This window comes from Callithrix jacchus, chromosome 7 (assembly GCF_049354715.1).
Source record: "Callithrix jacchus isolate 240 chromosome 7, calJac240_pri, whole genome shotgun sequence".
NCBI lineage: Eukaryota > Metazoa > Chordata > Mammalia > Primates > Cebidae > Callithrix > Callithrix jacchus.
In genome coordinates, this window is record NC_133508.1 from 20,978,312 (window position 1) to 20,996,239 (window position 17,928).

Here is a 17,928-nt window from a genome sequence, read left to right on the forward strand (position 1 = left end):
ATAATTTAAAAGGATTTAAAAGATAATAAAACTTGGCATTTATTAATAATCGTAAAAACAAAAATATTTGCAACATATATCTCATAAAGTTATTGTATCCAGACTATATCTGGACTTTATAATTTAATAATGACCAAAGAAACTAATTAAAAAATACACAAAATATTTGAACAGATGTTTAAGTGAAAAAGATATGCAATGGCAAATAAGTTCATGAAAAGATGCATACGAATTAAAACCACGATAGCATATCAATTTTTTTTTTTGAGGCAGGGTCTTGCTCTGTTGCCTGGATTGAAGTGCAGTGGCATGATCTTGCCTCATCCACCTCCACCTCTCAGGCTCAAGAGATCCTCCTACCTCAGCCTCCTGAGCAGCTGGGACCACAGTCAATACATTTCTTGAATGACTAGATCTAAAAGCAAAACAAAGGCAATACCAAGTGCTAACATGAATAAGGAAAATCCGTTATGGCTGGTGGGAATGCAAAATGGTACATCTACCTTGTCTTATTTTTATTTTTAGTTTCATAGATTTCAGGGGTACAAGTACATTTTCATGACATGGACATAATACATAGTGGTGAAATCTGAACTTTTAGTGTTCCATTACCCAAATAATGAACATTGTACCCAACAGGTAATTTTTCAGCCTTTCTCATTTCCCACCTTTTGGAGTCTCCAATGTCTACTTTTCCACTCTCTGTGTCAATGTGTATGGTGCAGCCACTTTGAAAAAGACGTTGGCAGCTTCTTATAAGTTAAACATATGCTTATCATACGACTCGGTTGCATGATGTTTACCCAAGAGAAATAAAAGTATACATCCACAAAAAAGCTGTATGCAAAGTTTATAGCAACTTTATTAATAATGCTTATAGTAATCATGTTTTTAGAATTTTCTATATTCTATGATGCTTTGCTATCTTGGAAATTTATGGACTCAGGGAGAGACCCCCCCACTTCCTGGGTTAGCTAATGCCTGGAGATGGCAAGCAGTTCATCCCAGAGCACGTCTTGGATTTGCAAATCAACCAATCCTGAGTCCATACCCCCACCCACCTCCTTTTATCAGGCTCCTCAAGTCTGGGATACTACCCTACTGCCCTAAATAACCCAAAGCCAGATGCCAAGACAAGGAGAGGGCACCCCTGCAGCCTAGAGCCTGCTGCAATTCTTCATCTAATCCTAAGCCTGATCAGCTGCTTTGCCTGTCTTTCCCATTTTTTTTTTTTTTCTGTAAAAACCATAGTAAAGACTGTGCCTCTGCCCTCTCCTCTCTGCTTCTGCCTCCTGACTGACCCAGGCACGTCCCTGCGTGGTCCTGCCTACCAAAGCCCAACCCCTTCTCTTGGAAAATGTGAATAACAAACAACCTTCCCGAAGGCATTTACATCCAGTTGTCTCTACTTTCTAGCGCATATTCTTTACTGTTACTGAAACCAATTTCTACTTTATACAGATATTTTTGCCACTGTAATTAAGGTTTTTCTTCCATGAATCAAGTCCTCTTATGAAATTCGTTTCAGTTACTCATTTTCTATATGCCTCTTTCAACATTATTGTTCCCTACATCTGTAGTACTTTAACTGAGTTTTTCTCTCACTATGATGTATTCTCCAAAACCACCAAAAAAGCAATACCCTTAAAAAAAAAAAAAAGATATTTCGCCAACAAAAGGATCACATTCATGATAAAAAAACAAGGTACCTAGAAATAGACTTAACAAGAAGTATGCAAGATCTCTGCTGAGGAATGTATAAAATACTTGGGAAGGACATAAAGAATCCAAATAAGTGAAAAGATATAACATGCTTGTGGTTTGGAGGAAATATAAGAAAAGTGTTCATTTCCCCCCAATTGCACTGTAAGTTTCATGCAGTCCCAATCAAGACCTCAACCAGGATTCTGTCAAACTTAAAATGTGCTTCTAAAATTTGTACAGAAAACTTACCAAGAATCGTTACTACAATTTTTTAGAATGAACAAAATTGGAGAATTTTAGCCAATGTAGAATTAGCTTTCTGAATACCTAAAGAATTTGTATGGCCCAATAAGAAAAAAAGATCCCAATTTTAAAAAAAAGAAACAAAGAAAAGAAAACAAGCAATTGATGAAAAGGAAACTAGCATAGCCAAAGCACTTACAAAAGGTTGCATCAGGAAAACTCCAATTAAAACGATATTCTGTAATGTCTCATTCATCTTTTGGGAAAAATTTAAATGTCTAACAAAACTATGTCAAAAGGGGTTTCCCCTTATAAAACCATCAGATCTTGTGAGACTCATTCACTACCATGAGAACAGTATAGGGGAAACCACCCTAATGATTCAATTATCTCCCATCAGGTCCTTCCCATGACACACGGGAAATATGGGAGCTATAATTCAAGGTGAGATTTGGGTGGGGGCACAGCCAAATCATATCAGAAATAGTCTTGAACAATCTAATTGTTGCAAATGGTCTTGCTCAATGATCCAGGAATCCTAGTTATAGGTGCACATACTAAGAAACTGGCATTCAATGAGGTTCAGTTGCATTGTTCATATTAGTGAATAAATAGAAAAAAACTAAAAGTCCATCCACAGGAGAACAGATAAATTGTAGCATAGTTAACTAATACAACGTTACCTAACAGAAAAAAATGAATAAATTGAATCTATACGTATGGCATGAATAAATCTAAAAAATATAATGTTGGGAAGGGGATTAAAAGCAAGTTGCAGAGTCTGAAAATTTATCAAATTTACATTAAATTTTAAATGTTGCACCTAATTTCTATGTACTGCTTACATATATAAAAATATGTTTATCAGTATAAAACCATGGATAAGAATGATAAACATGAGGTCCTACTACTGGTTAACTGAGGATTGAGTGAATAACATGGATTCAAAAAGGATAGTGTGGCCAAGCGTGGTGGCTCACATCTGTAATCCCAGCACTTTGGGAGGCCGAGGAAGGTAGATCACCTGAGGTCAGGAGTTCAAGACCAGCCAGACCAACATGGTGAAACCCTATCTCTACTAGATATAAAAAATTAGCCTGGCATGGTGGTACATGACTGTAATCCCAGCTATTTGGGAGGCTGACGCAGGAGAATTGCTTGATCCTGGATGATAGAGGTTGCAGTGAGCTGAGATTACGCCATTGCACTCCAGCCTGGCAACAAGAGCAAAACTCTGTCTCGAAAACAAAACAAAACAAAAAAGGACAGTGCTGAGAGCCTGAGCCCTATTTGAAATCTTGTTTCTGTGTTTAAAATGTCTTACAAATATAGAGCATTAAGTTTAGATTTGATGGAATTGTTCAATATATTTTATAGGTTGTTTTTTGGATGTTTGATATACTTTACAAAAAAATTGAAATAATTTTGTTTCCTACTTTTCCACTTAATCATATATTGTGATTTTTTTGTATAAAACACAGTAATCTTAAAAAAAAAAAAAAAAGAACTCTTAATTTTTCCCTAGTGTTTCATTGGGTAAATACTAAAACTTTCTCCTATATTTGGACAACATTCAACTTTCCAATTAGTTTCAATTTTTCAATATAATAACATTTCAATCAAATCTATTCAAAAAAGGCATTTTACAGTTTTTAAAAAACTGAGTATGAAAAGGAGTACTTGAAAAGAGATGTACATGGCAATTAAGAAGAAAAGACAAGAGAAAAACTTTTCTTCTTAGTTGAATGTTTAAAATCACAAATCAACTATTGGAAATAATTTGTAGACATACCCAAAGGGTAAATAAAGGACATTTAATTTTCCTACAAGGAAACATCTAATTCTACAAAGAAATATGAGACAAACCAGAGCTACATTTCAAGTCATTAGATGACAACACAGATTTCATGTTGTTCATATTCAAAGCAATTTTTTCAATTATTTATTGACCATGGTACTCAGCTTTTCCATTGTTCTTATGCCAATAGTCTCTTCCTAAGTAAAACTGGATATATGGAACATTTCAGCTCTAAAGCTTGGCCTTTCAAGTTTTTCAAAGATAAAAATAGCCAAAGAATGCAGTTCAAATGAAAAAAAAAACCACTATTTTCCATTCATGCACTGCTCTCAATTATATGTTCTAGAAGAAAATTAACTTCAGGCTCAGAAAAAGCATGAAAAATTTCAACCTCAAATCTAAATATCAATACTTCTGAAAGTAAAATGCGGGAAAATTTGGTGAGGGCTAATGATTACCCATGATCTCTTTTATTTATTATCTGCCTTTACTCTCAGAGACACACAGAGACACTAGATATTTTTCCTCTATAAAATTAGTTTTAATTCTGCAAAAGTCTTGGAAGAAGAAAGTATTACAGAGGTAGACTTTAGTTCGAGTTCAATTTTTGCCATCGTATGTTCGGTAAACTCAAAAAATACCTAAATATTTTTGAATTTCATTTTCTCCCATCTCTAACGTTAGAATATGACTAATTTTAGCTTGCTTTAAGTATTACTTAAAATAGAGTATGCCATAAAAAAATTAACTAATAATTAACCGTCATGTCACTGTTACTCTAAGAATTCAGCAAACTGTGAAATCTGTCTAGCCTGCAAAAGGCATTCAAAAGGTGTTTGTCCTTTTCCCCTTTCTCCTGGAAAACGAAAAGGCATGAAATTATTGTCTGCAACAGTTGTAGTAGTTATGTTACAATGGTATACGCCATTGCTTTATAAAGCAATTGATTATTTAAAAAACAAAACTGCAGTGATAGACTGAATAAAGAAAATGTGGTACAAAAACACCATGGAATATTATGCAACCATAAAAAAGAATGAGAATATGTTCTTTTCAGGGACATAGATGGAGCTACAGGCCATTATCCTTAGTAAACTAACACAGGAACAAAAAAACAAATACCACATATTCTCACTTATAAGTGGGAGCTAAATGATGAGAACACACGGACACATAGAAGGGAACAACACCCACTGGGGTCTTCCAGAGGGTGGAGGGTGGGAGGAGGGACCGGATCAGGAAAAATAACTAATTGCTACTAGGCTTAATACCTGGGTGATGAATTAATCTGTATAACAAACCCCATGACATAAGTTTACCTGTGTCACAAACCTGCACTTGTACCCCTGAACCTAAAAAAAATTTCAGTTGATACCAGTGCTTCCCATAGCCCTTTAAATTTATTTGCTCTGAGAGGAGTTTGAATAGCACCTTCATCAGAATAACCTGCAATAGTTATTAAAATGCTAATTAGTGGCTCACCATAGATAACAACATTAAGCTCTCTGGGAATGTGGCCTAGGAGTATGTATTTTGAAACAAGTGCTCGTTTTTTTCTGGCATGCAGTGGCATTTAAAAAAAAATGCTCCTTCAATGTTTAGGTGAATATGGTAAACAACAACAGGGTTGTACAGATGTCTCTCTGTGCTGCTCTGGGAATATTACTACTATTCTATTGCAGGCATTAAAGATTAAAGGTTCCTATGGTAAGTCTTTTATAAAATACTGCCAGATATTCTTTGGGGGAAAAAAAAATGTTCCTGGCATAGGGGAACACTCAGTCACATGAATAGTCAATAAATTACCAAGAAATGCCTAAACCTTCTACATACCAGAATAAAGCTTACTCTTGGATTCTTGTTTCTTCATGCAGATTCATGCTTGATTACACCTCGTAGGGGTAGTTTCCATTTGAGAGCAGTCCTAGCCAATTATCTCATCAAGAGTCCAGGGCACATGTCACAACACTGAAGGGAAATATCTTCAGAAAGGTTTATTCCAATCAGCAGAATCCATACTCACTGAACACTGCTGGGCTTCACTTTCCATAGGTGAGGAGCAGGTTTGGGAACTCTTCCTTCAGATTTCTTTTTTCTTACAGATGGGGTTGCTCTGTCATCCAGACTGTATAGTTCGGGGACTTGGTCGTAACTCACTGCAGCCTCTATCTCCAGGGCTCAAGACCTCCTCCTGCTTCACAGAGCACATAGCTGAGTTCCTTTCCAGCAAATGCCCACATCAGAAGTAAATGGCCTTCCCTGGAGCAGTCTAAAGATCAGCCAATGTAAGAATACACAGGCCCAGCTCTCTGTCTCCAATGAGGACAATTTTGAAGTCTTCCGAGATTTCATCCTCTGCTAAGATACCAGAGGCCCCGTTCACAAAGACCTCAAAGTTCTCAGTCACCCTCTGTCCAATCCTGCTTCTCTCACCTCCTTACAGGGTTATTCCCTTACTACCTAAAAAATTATCCTTCATGCAAATCTCAATTTCAGGAATTGGTGCCATTTAAAAGCTCTCCAGATAACTGCTGTCTATCAAACATGGAAGACCACTAATTTAATGTCTGCATCATACAATATTGTTTCTAACATTGAACAGTAGTGTGCCAGAAATGGAAGTGTAACATTTCCAATCTCAGTTTGCTCATCTGTCAGATTGGAATAACTCCCTTACAGAGTATTTGCTATAAGACATACATAATGTGATAATATAACATCTACAACGTTGTGAATCCTCAATAAATATTGGTTGTATTATTTTTATGGGAAATCAGAAAGAGTGAAGGTTACAGTACCATGTGACTGGGACTATTTTAGATGTCCTCTAATGAAATCTTCAGACAAGTAACAGTACTAATAATAACAGCACTGAAAGGTGGGAGTTATATTGGAAGGCACACAGCTATTAACATTTTTCATTTTCCTATTCAAACACCTTTTAACAAGGGTCATGGTACTCTTACTCTACATAAAACAAGCAGTCGCCACAAGAAGCTGTTGAATTATCCAAAGAAAAAGAATTTCTTTATCTTAAGTAGGATTGATGCGGCAGGACACTGTCAGGACTAAGGCATCATTATCCACTGTGTCACTCCATCATCCAAATTAGTTTGCAGGCTTTAAAGTGCCTAATTCAGAATTTCCCCCCTATAGAGGTTTGAAAAATGACCACCCAATGCTATAATCAGAGAAAAGCTGAAATATCAGAACTGGACTATTTGCATAATGTTTGTCTTTAGTTTAAAAAGGAAATCAGGTAAAGCAACTAATTTTCATACTGCCTCCAAGTTTCCTTTACTGGTATCACTCAGTATCTCAGACCTTTGTGATGCAAAATAAGATTGCAGTTAATGCTTTTGTAACTTTTAGAAGTTTTGAAAATATTTCAGATTGACAAGAAATGAAGGTTCTTACTCATAACACCTTATTGCATAAATATCTGCTATTTGTCACATTTGTCTCTGATTATTTTAAGCTATAAAACGTGACTGGGTGTTTTGAAGCCCTCTGTGTTCCTCACTATAATTTCATTTTTCATTCTCTCTCCCCAGAGGTAATGCCTACCGTAGATTCGTATTTATCATTCAGTAAATACTTCTACAATTTTAATAACATGTTGGTAACCATTAACAAAATATATTTTTAATATAACTAATATTATATTCCAACATGTTTTGTTCTGGATAAATATCAATCTTCTAAGATGTATCTGAATTAATATGCTTAAATTTAATTCATTCTATTATGTTAATTACAGTTTTAGCATAATGTTACAATATTCCATTATATGATAGAAAACAGTGTATTCATCCAGACTCTTGTCTTTGTGGCCCAGTTTATTTCTAATTGTTCTCTTTCACAAATATCCATTGTGCCTTGTATGAGGGCTTCTCTGTGGTATGTACAAGAAGTGGCATGGCTAGGTCCCAGGGTCACAAGCATTTTCAGTTTAACTCAGTCTTTATAATTTGCTCTTGACAATAGTTTAATCATGCTGACATTCTCTCAAGCACTGTGTCAGAATTCCCAATTCCCTGTAATCTGATCCTCACTTAGTAATACAGATTTTTAATCTTTCTCTATCTGATGGTTACAAAATTGTACCTTCTTGTGTAAATTCTCAATTTTCTAATTATAGTGAGGGCAAGCATGTCTATTGGCTTTTAAAATCTTCTCTTCTGCTACTTGTCAGTTCATAGTTAATGAAGATTTGCTATTGGGTTATTTTTCTATGTCAAATTAATATTAGGTATATATATTTTTTGGATAATAAAATTGTCCAACTATTTCTTAAAGTAACATTTGAATCTATTTAAATTTAATAAAAATCTGGAACAATTTACTTCTGCTAGTTCAACTCTTTTCTGATTAGTGTTGGGGTCATTTCTAAAATCTTTCGGGAGAAAAACTCTGAATTAAGCTCTTTAACAAAGATGAAAGCTCAAATATCTCAGTAGAGAAGTCGGGCTGGGAGGCAGGGTATGTACTTTAATTTCCTACTGCAAGGTAGAAATGTGTTTTTAATTAAAAAAAATTATTTTTAATTTTTCCACGGGTTATTGGGGTACAGGTGGTGTTTGATTACAGGAGTAAGTCCTTTAGTGGTGGTTTGTGAGGTTTCGGTGCACTCATCACCCAAGCAGTATAAACTGCACCTATTTGGAGAGTCTTTTATATCTCATTCCCCTCCCACCCTTCCCCACAAGTCTCTGAAGTCCATTGTATCATTGTTTTTTGTTTTTTTGAGACGGAGTTTCGCTCTTGTTACCCAGGCTGGAGTGCAATGGCGCGATCTCGGCTCACCGCAACCTAAGCCTCCTGGGTTCAGGCAATTCTCCTGCCTCAGCCTCCTGAGTAGCTGGGATTACAGGCACGCGCCACCGTGCCCAGCTAATTTTTTGTATTTTCAGTAGAGACGGGGTTTCACCATGTTGACCAGGATGATCTCGATCTTTTGACCTCGTGATCCACCAGCCTCGGCCTCCCAAAGTGCTGGGATTACAGGCTTGAGCTACCGCGCCCAGTCCATTGTATCATTCTTACGCCTTTGCATCCTCATAGCTTAGCTCCCACATATCAGTGAGAACATACAATATTTGGTTTTCCATTCCTGAGTTACCTCACTTAGAATAATAGTTTCCAGTATCATCCAAGTCACTGCAAATGCCATTAATTCATAGCTGAGTAGTATTCCATCATATACGTATACACACACACACACACACACATCACGGTTTCTTTATCCACTCATTGATTGATGGACATTTGGGTTTGTGTGATGATTTTGCAATTACGAACTGTGCTGCTGTAAACATGTGTGTGCAAGTATCTTTTTTGTATAATGACTCGTTTTCCTTTGGGTAGATAACCAGTAGTGGGATTACTAATCAAATGGTAGTTCTACTTTTAGTTTTTTAAAGAATCTCCACACTGCTTTCCATAACGGCTTTACTAGTCTACGTTGCTACCAGCAGTGTAGTAGTGTTCCCTGATCACTGCATCCACATCACCATCTACTGTTTCTCGATTTCTTAAATTATGGCCATTCTTGCAGCAGTCAGGTGGTAATGCATTGCAGTTTTGATTTGCATTTCCCTGGTCATTCGTGATGTTGAGCATTTTTTCATGTTTGTGGGCTACTTGTACATCTTCTTTTGAGAATTGTCTATTCATGTCCTTAGCCCACTTTTTGATGCGATATTTTTTCTTGCGAATTTGTTTGAGTTCATTGTAGATTCTGAGTATCAGTCCTTAGTCAGATGTATAGATTGTAAAGATTTTCTCCAGCTCTGTGGGTTGTCTGTGTACTCTGCTGACTGTTCCTTTTGCTGTGCAAAAGCTCTTTAGTTAAGTCCTGGCTATTTATCTTTGTTTTCATTGCATTTGCTTTTGGGTTCTTTGACTATTTCTTCCTTCACTTCTTGTATCATTTTTTTGGAATTCCTTTCATTGGGCTTCACCTTTCTCTGTTGCCTCCCTGATTGGCTTAATTACTAGCCTCCTGAATTCTTTTTCAGGTAAATCAGGGATTTCATCTTGGTTTGGATTAATTGCTGGTGAGCTAGCATGATTTTTCTGGGGGTGTTAAAGAGCCTTGTTTTGTCATATTACCAGAGTTGGTTTTCTGGTTCCTTCTTATTTGGGTAGGCTCTGTCAGAGAGAAGGTCTAGGAATGAAGGGTGTTGTTCAGATTCTTTTGTACCACAGGGTATTCCTTTGATGTAGTACTGTTCCCCTTTTCCCATGAATGTGACTTCCTCAGAACCAAGCTGTAGAGATTGTTATCTGTCTTCTGGGTCTAGCCACCCAGCAAGTCTAGTGTACCAGGCTCTGGGCTGGTACTGGGGGTTGTCTGCACAGAGTCCTGTGATGTGAACCATCTATGTATCTCTTAGCTGTGGATACCAGGACCTGTTCTGATGGAGGAGGAAAAGAACTCTGTAAGAATTCTTAGCTTTGGTGGTTTAATGCTTTGTTTTTGTGCCGGTTTGCCTCCTGCCAGGAAGTGGCACTTTCCAGAGAGCATCAGCTGTGGTAGTATGGAGAGAAACCAACCAGTGGGCGAGACTCTAGAACTTCCAAGACCCTTTGCCTTCAGCTACCAGGGAGGGTAGGAAAGAAACATCAGGCAGGGGCAGGGATAGGTGTGTCTGAACTCACACTCTCCTTGAGAGAGTCTTGCTGCAGCTGCTGTGGGGGGTGGGAGTGAGGGTCCCAGGTGAATGGAATTGTGTACCTAGGAGGATTATGGTTGCCTCTGCTGAGTCATGCAGACTTTCAGGGAAGTCAGGGAAAGCTGGCATTCACGGGCCTCACCTAGCTCTCATGCAATCCAAATGGCCGGTCTCACTCTCACTATGCCCATGTCAATAGCACTGAGTCTGTTTCCAGGCAGTGGGCAAGCAGGGGTGAGAACTTGCCCCAGCTGTGAAAGAAAGGGGCTTTTGTTCTTCCCCCACCTGTGGAGTCTACACACTGGATTTGTGCCCTCCCCCGCGTTCTGGCCAGGAGGCTTCTCCACCTGTTCAAATTGTTATAACGTTCAGCTGAAGATTTTCTTCTCTCTGCAGCTTTTCCTCATCCTCTAGCCGCCCTCCCAGAGGATCCTGGGAGGCGAGGCAGGAACGGCCTGCTTGGGGAGCCAGCGAGTTTGCAGGGCCTTTTCTGCTGCTTCCTGTACCCCGGTATTTCACTCGGCTCTCTAAATGGACTCAGCTCCAGGTGAGTTCAGAATCTTCTGCAAACTAGGCCTTCAGTTTCTGCAGTTGGGGTGTGTGTTCGGGGGCAGAGGATCTCCCTTTCCCACTTCCCCAGTTTGGGCACTGGCAGTATTTGGGGTGTCTCCTGGGCCCTGCAGGAGCAGTCTGCTTCCTTCAGAGAGTACTCTCAGGATTCCTGATTTATTCCTGTAGTCATTCTGGAGCTAAAACTCGTGATGTGAACCTCCACACACTGCTCTGTCTGTCCAAGTTGGAGCCGCAGTCCAGTCCTGCCTCCCATCAGCCATGATGAGCTCCTTTAATTTTTTTCTAATATGAATAACCAGTTTTGCTAGAACTATTTTATAAAAAGCCCGTCATATCCTGCTGGTATGTAATACTAAATCTGTTATATATCAATTATCCATGGATTTGAGGGTCTGTTTTTCACCCAATTCTGTTTTCTTAAATTTATTGTTAATGTCAATATCTTTAAATTATCTTGAATTACAGTAAGTCTTAACTTACTGTAGGACATATCCTTCCACCCTATTTTTTTTTTTAAATCTTGGATATTTTCCATTCTTATCTTCTGTATTAATTTTATAAGTTGTTTATATTCTCAGGAGAAATTCAAAAGTAAAACCAATTTGCCAGTGATTGAAAGACATGATTTTTATTTTAAATTAGAAGCAATAGGCATTTTTATACCACTGAGTATTTTATCATAAATATTTTTCTCTTTTATCTACCTAGAGTACTTTTTTGTTCACTTATTTCTATATACTGAGAACTTTTGTTGCTATTTTATATTGATTTTTCTATGGTATTCATTAGAGCAATGTTGGAGCTTTTGCTATTTCCATATTAACTGTGTTCTGAATTCTATTTTTAGTAAAATAAAAATTCTCTTCTGTTCTACATTCTTTGTTTTTAGATCTGTACTAGCTAAAACTTAGAAAAATAAATGGAATAGAAATGGTGACAAGTATCTTTGTCTTATTTTTGGCTTAGCTTTAAAGAACTTCCAGCATTTCACTATTAAATATTACATGTACCGCAGATTTTTGGCAAATACCCTCTAGCAAACTAAAAAGGTTTCCTTTTATTCCCAGTTAGCTAGATGGACTTCATATTTTGCTTTATTTTAATTATATATCGATACTGAATTTTTCAAAAAAATTTTTTGGAATCTATATAATCATAAATTTTGTTTTTTAAATGTTAATGTGATACGTTAATGTAGTATGCTACTTTAATAGACTTGTACTGGAAAATATATAGAAGTATAAAGAAACAGAGAAATACTTGGTCATATGTCTGACACCTGCAAAATTTTATCATCAAATCTGGTTCCCCAAAAGATGGGCTATTTCCCTGTTTGGTGTCACAAAGCCAATAGACAACGCAGAAAGGGAACATCAACCAGTGAGGACTTGATTCCACCACTATGGAACTGAAAGGCAGGAGCCTGCCTCACAAATCAACTTCTCGAAAGTGAGGAGTCAGGGGACCAAAATATAGATTCTCTCTGATGAAGGGATCAGCCATTAAAAATGAGGGCAGGTATATTCATGTCTTTTCCAGAAATGACTGGTGCACTGGAGTGCCACCTTCCTTTTGTCCTTTAAGTCTTCTTCTGGTCATTGTCATGGTGATTGTCAACTGTCATGGCATTAGTGGGAGTGTCATTTAACATGGAAAAGAGATTATAATGAAACCTGAGCTATTTTTGAAGTTGTCCTTTCATTAGCTATCATGATTCTAACCAGTTTCAGGTGGTCTGATTACCAATAGAACTCTTTATCACAGGCGTCTTCCTTTCTTCCTTCTTTCCCTTCCCTCTCCCTCCCTCCATGTCTCCCTCCCCTTCCCCTCCCCCCTCCCCATCCCCCTCCCCCTTCCCCTCCCCCTCCCCCTTCTCCTCCCCCTCCTCCTCCCTCTCTCCTTCCCCTCCCCCCCCCTTCTCTTTCTCTCTTTCTTTATGGAGTTTCACTCTTGTTGCCCAGGCTGGAGTGTAATGGCACAATCTTGGCTCACCACAACCTCTGCCTCCTGGGTTCAAGCAATTCTCCTGTCTCAGCCTCCTGAGTAGCTGGGATAACAGGCATGCACCATTATGCCCAGGTACCTTTTTTTTTTTTTTTTTTTGTAGAGAGGGAATTTCTCCATGTTGGTCAGGCTGGTCTCAAACTCCCCACCTCAGGTGATCCGTCTGCGTTGCCTCTCAAAGTACTGGGATTACAGGCACGAACCACTTTATCTGGTTCCTATTTCTTAAAGATATGCAGTTAGCATGGGGTAGAATTCAGCTAGGTCACATAGACATCACACCGGGTAGCAGGAGGGGGATCTTCGGGAAATAGACATAGAAATAAAATTCCTGGACAAAAGGTATGAGTATCTATGGAGTTACTATTTAATGCAAAATTGCTCTTCCAATTGTTTCATTATCCCCAACCCCCGAACCCCTCCCCACTCCAGTCCCCAATCAGTATATGAGAATTGCCATGTTTCCATATCTCCTCTAATACTTCATCTTCTGAGACATTTTGATTGTTGCCCATTGTATTTGTGTGAACTAATATCTGCTTGTTGGATACTTTTACATTCTTCTGATCTTCACTTAGATTATTCATTTTTGTATGGTTATTGGAATTAAAATTATATTAATGAAGAATTGTTATATTTCTAAAATAAAATCTACATATTTTATGATAGATTTTACTTAGACTGTTTGGATGCAATTGACCAATATTTAATTTTAAGATTTTTATCTCTATGTACTATTAAACTATAAATTTTCTTTTCATATGCCGTCTTTGGTCAAATTTTGGGATTTAAAGTTACCATAGCATTAATAAAAAGTTCTGAAAAATTCCTTTTTCTATTTTATGAAATAATTTATACATGGAAATTTGTAAACAAATTTTCGTAAGCTCTTCAGTAATACTATTTGGATGTGGTAACGTTTTGTGGGTGTATTGTGGCTATTGATTCAAGTTTCATAAATGAATATAAGCTTATTTGCATTTTCAATTTCTTCTTAGGAAACTTCTATAAATTAATACTTTCTTAGAAACTTAATAATTTTATCCAAGTTTTCACATCTGTTGGCATAAAATTAGTCATGGTAATCTCTCATATGTTTAAATATTTTCTATTAGCTGTACTGCTTCTACCGTCCTCATTATCTTCATTGTTTTTATCTGTGTATAGATTAGTCATATCAGATTTTTCAGAACTAAGATATTGGTTATGTTGATTTTTTTTCTATGTTCTTCTGTTTTATATCTCATTAAAATTTGCTCTTATTTATTACTTTCTTCCTTTTACTCTCTTTCAATTTATTCTGTGTATTAGTTTGTTTTCTTGTTGCTGATAAAAACATACCCAAGACTGGGTAATTTATACAGGAAAAAGGTTTATAGGACTTATACTTCCATATGGCAGGGAGGCCTCACAATCATGGTGCAAGGCAAGGAGGAGCAATGCATGTCTTACTCAGAGGTCAGCAGACAAAAAGAGCTTGTGAAGGGAAACTCCCCATTATAAAACCATCAGCTCTTGTGAGGCTTATTCACTATCATGAGAACAGCACAGGAAGGACCTGCCCCCACAATCTGATGGCCTGCCACAGGGTCACTTCCACAACACATGGGAATTCAAGATGAGATTTGGGTAGGGACAGAGCCAAACCATATTATACGGTAATTCTTTTTTATTTTTTGAGTTAAAATGAGTTCATTAATTTTAATTATTTTCTTCTCTAACATATGCATTGGAGGATATAAATGCAGATCTATCTAATTTAAACTGCATCTCATAATTTTTAACAGCTTTATGAAGATATAATTAACATACAATAAATTGCAATATTAATGTGTAAATATTACATATTAAGTATTGTGAAATGATCATTCCTGTCCCCAGTTTCCAGCAATCAGTCATCTGCTTTCTGTCACTATACATCAGTTTATAGTTCCTGGAATTTTATAGACGTGGAATTGTACAGTGTGTCTCCCTTTTTTGTCTGGCTTTGTTCACTCAGAAGAATCTTTTCGAGTCATTCATGTTGTTGTGTAGATCAGTGGTTCATTTCTTTTTGTTGCAGAGTAACATTTCATTAGAGGGATATGTAATAATTTTTTAAACCATAAACCTATTGATGAACATTTGGACTACTTACAATTTTAGACTATTATTAATAGTGCTGCTGTCAACATTTGTGTACAAGTTTTTCTATGGACATACAGTGCCATTTCTCTTGAGTAAACATCTAGGAGTGAAATGGCTAAATCACGTCAAAGGCATACTTTTAACTTTTTATAAACTTGTACAATTGCTTTTCCAACTAGCTTTATTAACAATTTGCATTTTGACCACCAGTGTGTGAGAGTTCCAGTTCTTCCACATTCTTGCCAACACTTTATTTCAACATTTTAAATATAGCTATTTTCATAGATGTCTTATAATATCTCATAAGAATGAAATTTGCATTTCACTAATGAATAATGTTCAGCATCTTTTTAACCATCTGTCTAGCTTGTTTGGTGAAGTGTGTGTGTTCAAATGTTTTGTCTACTTTTTATTAGTTTTTTTTTTTCTTATTCTTGAGCATTGGGAGTTTTCATGTATTGTGGATATAAATCTTTTATCAGATATTTGCTTTCTAAATCTTTTCTCCCATTATGTGACTTATCCTTTCTTCTTTACATTGTATTTAGAAAACCATGTTTCAAATTTTGATAATATCTAATTTACTGATTTTTTTTTTTTTTTTTTTTTTTGAGACAGAGTTTCGCTCTTGTTACCCAGGCTGGAGTGCAATGGCGTGAATCTCAGCTCACTGCAACCTCCGCCTCCTGGGTTCAGGCAATTCTCCTGCCTCAGCCTCCCGAGTAGCTGGGATTACAGGCACGCGCCACCATGCCCAGCTAATTTTTTGTATTTTTAGTAGAGACGGGGTTTCACCATGTTGACCAGGATGGTCTCAATCTTTTGACCTTGTGATCCACCCACCTCAGCCTCCCAAAGTGCTGGGATTACAGGCTTGAGCCACTGCGCCCGGCCTGATATTTTTATTTTATGGATCCTGCTTTTGGTGTTATAGCTAAGAAGTCTTTGCATAATACAAAACTACAAAGCTTTTCTTCTTCACTTCCAGAATTTTATAGATTCAGGTTTTATATTTAGTAATATATCAAAAATATATTACGTATTATAAAGATATACTATATAATGCATCATACATTATGAAATGTATGGCACAATAAAAAGAGAATGTGTAATATATTTAAATAGTGTAAAGAATTAACAAAAACACCCAAATGCCCATAAACCAGTGTCTAAAGGAGAACGTTATGATGTGTATTCCTCTCTGATCTTAGCTCTCTGCACACATCACTAGATGACATTCTTTCTTGTTTTTTAATGCTTATGTCTCTAAGCAACATATTGCCCTTATTGTTGCCTCTCCTTATCATTTGTAAAAATATAATCAAATCATGTCTATAATCCCAGCACTTTGAGAGGCCGAGGTGGGTGGATCACGAGGTCAAGAGATCGAGACCATCCTGGTCAACAAGGTGAAACACCATCTCTACTAAAAATACAAAAATTAGCTGGGCATGGTGGTGCACACCTGTAGTCCCAGATACTTGGGAGGCTGAGGCAGGAGAATTGCCTGAACCTAAGAGGCGGAGGTTGTGGTGAGCCGAGATCGTGCCATTGCACTCCCGCCTGGGTAACAAGAACGAAACTCTGGCTCAAAAAAAAAAAAAAAAAAAATATATATATATATATATGTAATCAAACTGTTTGCATTCCTGACTTGCTTCTCTTGTTTAATATTGTATTTTGGATATTCATCCAAGGTGGTTGTAGAATACTGATTTTTATGGCTATTATCTTACTGTGTATGTTTACTGTGTATTTGTCCAGTCTACCATTGCTGACTTTTGATATTTTAAGGCTTTTATTTTATACAGTGTTGCAATAAATATTTCATGCTATATTCTCTTGACCATTATATGCTAATATCTTTTTAATTTTTATGTCATTTTATACACACATATATGCACACACACATATACACTACATATATATTCAACTGCATTAGATAATGCTAAATAGTTTCCAAAATACTTATAACAAATTACTCTCCCATCAGCAATTCATGAGACTTCCACTCTTTTAAGCATACTACCATCAGTTGGTATTTTAGGGCCTTTTCATTTTTAGCTATCTGGCTGGTGTGTAATTGTATCTTATTGTGAATTTAATTTCATTTGCCTGATGATTAATAAAATTATACATCTTCTAAAATGTTTATCAGACACTTGTATTTCCATTATTTTTCCAGATATAGGCACGCTTCAGAGATTGCAGAGTTAATTGCAGACCACTACAATAAAGTAAGTATCACCATCAACCAAATCACACAAATTTTTGGGTTTCTTAGAAAATATAAAAGTTATATTTATACTATACTGTAGTTCATGAAGTGTGCTATAACATTGTGTCTTTAAAACAAAAAAATAATTTAAAAATGCTTCCTTGCTAAAAAAATGCTAACAATCATCTTAGCTTTTGGCGAGATGAATCTTTTTCTGGTGGAAGGCTTTGCCTTGATGTTAATGACTGAACAATGGTAAGGGTCGTGGTGGTGGCTGAAGGTTGGAGAGCATGTGGCAATTTCTTAAAATAAGACTGTAAGGTCTATTACCGAGTTAAAATGAGGAAACTGAGGCCAGTGTGAGAAAATGAAAAGCCAATTTATTCAGCTCCGAGGCAAAGTTCTGTGGTCTGCGAAAGGGCCAGAGAAGTCGCCCTTGACTTCTCAGGGCGTGGGGTTTTATGGGGAGTGGAGGCGATTGATTGGTTATTGGGGAAACAAAGCATAGGCGATTTAATTGGTTATAGGGAGACAGGGCGTGGCTGTGGTGAGCTGCCATTGGTAGGTAGGTGGGACTACTGGTG

At 37.0% G+C, this 17,928-nt stretch overlaps 1 long non-coding RNA gene across 2 annotated transcripts in view; it reads left to right on the forward strand.

Moving 5' to 3' along the window:
* Positions 1-17,928, forward strand: part of LOC103794118 (uncharacterized) — a 124,727-nt gene that overhangs the window by 35,199 nt on the left and 71,600 nt on the right. For both annotated transcript variants that reach the window (XR_013519571.1, XR_004745520.3), the window contains exons 3-4: positions 10,819-10,969; positions 17,312-17,363. This is a non-coding gene — a long non-coding RNA (uncharacterized LOC103794118). The remainder of the gene's footprint in view (positions 1-10,818; positions 10,970-17,311; positions 17,364-17,928) is intronic.